We start from the raw sequence: 5,351 nt of genomic DNA, 5'->3' as shown, positions 1-5,351 counted from the left end.
TATCATCTCATGTATTGTATCATATCATTAGCTATTTATGTCTACCATGGGCTCAGGAAAGTAGTTTCCCAATACACGAGGAAACTAAATAATTGTAACAAGTCCCGGCAAGGTCTGGTTTCTGGAAACAACAATCCTTTGTTACTTTGTAGTTCTGGAGGTCAGACTTCTGAAAAGGACCCTCATTTGGCTGGTGCAGGCTGGTCTATGTTTCTGTTGGAGGCTCTAGGACATAATTGATTTCATTTCCTTTTCCTCTCTACTAGTCACCTGCATTCTTTGGATTGTGGCCTAATCACTATAGTGGTTCAGACATTCTTGCTCTAAATCAACTATTCAAAAGACTTGATGCTGAGTTTCCCAGGAGATCCCCATCCGTGGGGGTCACCATGTCTGTTGCCAGAGGCGGAGGTTGATACCGATAGCACATGACCCTTTCAAAAAGCAAAAGAGCATGACTCTCATGCGAGTAGAAAACAAACAGGAGTTAAAGTCTTAAACAATTCTATGATTAATATGGGAGCCCTCAAATTAAAGCCCCGTTGAAAACTGGATTTGCATAAACTTAAATTCTCTGTAGATGCAATTCATTTGCACTGCTATAAAAAAGCATTGATGTCGGATCTTGTATCTTTTGAAATATTATTATTGAATGTGTGTGTGTCATGTGTATGTGTGTATGCTTGTAGATGGGCTCATTATGTGTGTGTGTGTGGCACCTTGCATGTATGTGAGTTAGAGGACAACGTTCAGGATTCCGGTCTCTCTATTTGCCACCTGAGTCCTGCAGACTGGCCTCAGGTCATCTGACTCAGCTGCAGCAACCTTTGTTTCCAACTGAGTCATCTTGCCAGCCTATATATGAGTTTCAGAGTGTTTCTTTTTTTTTTTTCTTTTAATTTTATTACTTTGACATTTTATCTAGCTGTGAAATTCCTTGCCTGCATATGTTTTAAAAGATCCTTGGGCCATAAGTTCCTCAGTAGGTGCCTGATCCTATTAGCTACCATTAAATTGATTTAGCTTCTCTTGTTCTTTCCTATCAAATTAACTATTGAGCCAAAGTAGTGCTGACATCTACTTACCTTCGTAACTTCACATACTAAACAAAGGAAAAATGCTTAGTGTGTTTAAAACAAAACAAAACAAAATAAAAAACCAAACTGAAATGCATCACCAAAGCTATCGACATGAGAGTATAGTCAAAATAGGACCTTCTCTGTCTCAACCTGAAGTGTCTAGGTAGTCACGTTTGCTTTTTCTTATAAAAATTGGGAGATAAGTGTAGGTGAATTGTGTTGTACCAAGTGGCCTATGGATCTGCATGTTCCCATAAATGTAAATGCTAGCAGGCAAGCAAGGTCATGCTCTTCCATTGGGTTTCTCTATGGTTACTGAAGGTAAATTTGGCTCTTGGACTACACATCCGTCACATTCCAGGTGAGTCTTTCTAGGTGGTTAATGTCGCCTCTGTATTTCATGCATGCATGAAATCACTTCTTTTTGTGTATCTATTTCAGTGATATTTGCCAACAAGGAAGCAGAATGCTGCACAGCTCGCTGGTACGTGGGAAGGAGTAAAGGATTAAGAATAAGCCACACACTGTCGCTTTGAGTTCAGTTCGACGTCTGTTCCCAACCGTCTGCTTCATTGAGTCAGATTACTTATACTGGTGTCTCTGTATGTTTAAAACAGTTGTGTCTCAGGCCTGGGAGAGAACAGGGCACACCTTGGCCTCCTGACATCCCAGATGCAGCTCCGTGGGAGGCCCAGGAAGGGGTCTTCGGGTAAGAGGCAGGAGATGGGCAGGTTCTACTGGGTCTTCCTGTCTTCTGGTGGGGTAGTAGGGTGGTGGAAGAGGCTGGCTAGTGGGCAGGTAGACATTGTGTGGGTTGCCGGGGTTGGAATAGGTTCTGCCAGCGGCTTCTGCAGCCTTGGCCCCAGCTGCAGGGGTAGAGAGAGCCCTGGGGCTGCTGACCAGAGACTCCATGGGCCCAGGATAGGATGGTGGCAGGGGCTGTACATAGCCCATGGCCCCATCCATCATGGGAGGTCCTGGGTAGAACTCGGGTAGGGGCGGTGGATAGGAGTAGCCTGGAGAGCAGAGGTACATTCCACAGGCGACTGATTGGGGAAAGATGTAGGCCCCGCTGGGCATGTAAGGGTATGCATCGGCTCCATTGGGGACTTCACCATTGAGATGCCCCCTGGAGCATCCACTGCCCAAACTCAATGGCGCCCCCTGCTGTGAAGGTCAGCTTGTAGGAGGCGGAGCCTTCCCAGCCATCTCCTGCTTCAGCCTTCGTTGTTCCCTTAATGAAGTTCGCACCGAACACTGGCTGCTTGATCTCACAGTTCTCCATCAGGTAAAAGGGCATCATGAAGGACTGCACGGAGTCCTTCCCCTTAGACAGAAAGATGACCCGGTATGGAGTAAGGTAGACGATGCCTTTCTTGGTCCCTTTGAAGGCCTCTGGCACGTTCTTCATGTCGTTGAATGTAAGCTCCACATGATCAAAGGACATTAGGATGCCCACCGTGTTGTTGACGATCACTCTGACGCCCTCTGAGTGATTCTTGTTGAGTGCCAGCTCTAATAGAAAGGTGGAATTCCTGGCCTCTGAGAGACATGTCCCAGCTCCTGCCCTAGCTCAGCTCACAGTGCTAGTCAACCCAGCTTCCCTTTCACCATCTCTCGAGCTCACAGGAACATTGGGCGACTCCTTGTTCCTCATGTTAATAGTCACACAACACAGAAAGAGGGACTTTCTGGCCACTCCGCCACTGCTGTCCAGCCCCTTCAGCCTGGTGTTCATTGTTCTTCATTTCTTGGGCTCCTAAGACCAGCCATGTATCTCCCTGACAGGTCGTGCAGAGCCGTGTTCACATTCCTTACCCATGACGTGCACCTGGCCCTGGAAGGCCACTGTCCCAGCAGACTGTCAGTCCACAGTCACACTTACCCAGCCACCCTTGTTCTTTCTGTTGCTTCCAGGGATTTTACCCCGAGCTTCTGGTAGCTGGCATCCAAGGCAAAGCCACTGTGTCACAGAGGAAGCCCCTCTGCCCCTCTGTTACTGTTTCTGGGAATTATTCGCCTCCTCTCCTCTCCCCTTTACTAGGGGCTTCTCTACAGGAGCAATAAAGGATGCATGTCGGCCTCCTGGGGCCTTTGGTCTGGGATTGAGGGCCTCCAACTGTGTGACCTGCAACCTACCGTCTGCCCTCTCTATGCTTCACTCTCCCTCCGCCCCCGCCCCCACAGATGCACTAAGAATTGCTCTCGTTCGTACCTGGTCTAGACGCAAAATGAGGAGATGGTTATTTGAAGAGAATTCCTATTTCTTTGACAAAAAGTCAATATATTAATGTGAAAAGTTAATCTATTAATGTGAAATAAAACCTGCTTGGACCTTGATTCATTTGCTACAACTGTGAAATAGTAAAAACGAGGGGACTGGGGGAAATAAAAAAACAGTTGTGTCTCTGTTTTAATCATTCTGTGTATTTTTTTTTCATTCATGCATTTCTCAAGTTCATTTCATCGTAACCTCAAAACCGTAAGATCAGTCATTTCACACTTGGAGCTAGTATAGCTCAATAGATCTTACAGTGCACACAATGAATGAAAAAAAAATTACTATTACCACTGCTGCTACTGCTGCTGCTGCCTCTTCTGCTCATAATAATAATTGTCATTATTGCCATTGGAGATAGGTCTACTATTTAAAAAGGAAGAATTAAGTAGTTTGCGTTGCATTCTGGTCTCATAGGAGACAAAACCTTATGTAGGAACGGAAGTTGAGTGGGTGCGATGGTAATAGGAGACTTGGGAAAGCTCTCATTTGAGGTTGAGTGATTTCTAAAGAGTATTGCTTAATTTCTGATCAAATATAAAACAATTGAGAAGAAAACAGGGAATCAATGACTTGAGTCAACTGTTTGAGTTAATAATTTGGCTTGAAACTTTGAGAGAGCATTCTGAATACAAGTCAATGTAAAAGAAGTCCTGTTCTTCAGGCAGAGATGATCCATCAGAGGACTCTGCCTTTCTTTCCCTGCAGCCTCGCAGAGACATCCTTCCACTAAACCTCCCTTTCCCTATGTCTCCAGGCATACTTTAAATGTAGTTCAGCAGAGCTCACATCCCCCCAGGCTTTCCATTTCAGCTCCCACACCTTGCCTGACACCTCAAACCTCCAGTTACTAGGAAAGGATTCTCAGGGTTAGCCCTTCACACTATGAGGCACGGAACTCTCTCAGCCAAAACTTTGTAATTATTAGTTTATCCTCTGCTTAACCGATGGTAGAGACTCTTGATGTCCTACTTAAAAGAATGGGAAAACCAGTCACCTCTGCCTCCCAAGTGCTGGGATTAAAGGCGTGCACCACCACCTCCCAGCATCTGCCAGATCTTAATATAAACCCCTCCCTCCTTAATCTAGACCCATTCTCTGAGTTATTTGCTATGTTCCCCCTCCCCAATTTTAAATAATATTTTAATAAGATGTTCCGGACATTTCTGGTCTTTCATCTCGTTCCTTGACACACAGATGAAGTTGTGCACTTGACACTTCCATTTGGAGTTGCACAGATGTCCCTCTTGCTCGTCACATCTTCCTCATCAAGTATCCTCTATCTCCAGTCTCAAGACCGGTAGCGTTCACTTAGCATTCCCTTTGTAGGTCAGGGCTCTTCTGTAACACTACTTTTCTAACCTAATACCCGGTTAGTTATCTTCCTAACTTGCATATCTCACACCTTATCATTTCGTTCTCTCTCTTTTTTTTTTTCCTTTTTGAGTCACTTTATTGTTGTCTATTTGTTTATTTTTGATCGCCAGGAACTGTATGACCCTTGTCAAAGGTGTGCCAACAGACTGGCTGTAGACTAGTCCCATTGTGGAGCTTCCAAACTATGACTGTGGACCACACAAGATCCAGATCACTCAGTGCTTCCTTCCCAGATCCTGACTCTCCTTCTCCAAAGGCTTCTTGGTCTTGAGCCAGTACCACCATTTTTCTCTTATGTGCATGGCCACAGTTCTAAGACATCCTATAGTGATCTACTGCAGAGGTCCATCTTTATACCACTTATCCAGAGCTGGTCTGTTTTTGGACTGTTATTACATTTTTTAAGAGGGTTGGAGAGATGATTCAGTGTTTGGGAACACTGGCTGCTCCCCTAGAGGACCTGAGTTCAGGTCCCAGCATTCAAATGGCAGCTTAACTGTCCATAACTCTCGTTCCAGGGGATATGCATATGCATGTGGGCAAAATACCCGTACACAAAATAAAATAAATACATCTTTTAAAAAAACAAAAGTTTTTTTTTTTTTTTTTTTTTTTTT

General features: G+C 44.7%; 1 pseudogene; it reads right to left on the bottom strand.

Annotated features, from left to right (window-relative positions):
- Positions 1-1,645: 1,645 nt before the first annotated feature.
- Positions 1,646-2,817, bottom strand: LOC116074406 (annotated as a pseudogene).
- Positions 2,818-5,351: the final 2,534 nt, after the last annotated feature.

Source organism: Mastomys coucha, unplaced genomic scaffold, assembly GCF_008632895.1.
Source record: "Mastomys coucha isolate ucsf_1 unplaced genomic scaffold, UCSF_Mcou_1 pScaffold3, whole genome shotgun sequence".
NCBI classification, from domain to species: domain Eukaryota; kingdom Metazoa; phylum Chordata; class Mammalia; order Rodentia; family Muridae; genus Mastomys; species Mastomys coucha.
The sequence above is the reverse complement of the archived record's forward strand: the minus strand, read 5'-3'. Positions and strand labels throughout refer to the sequence as shown.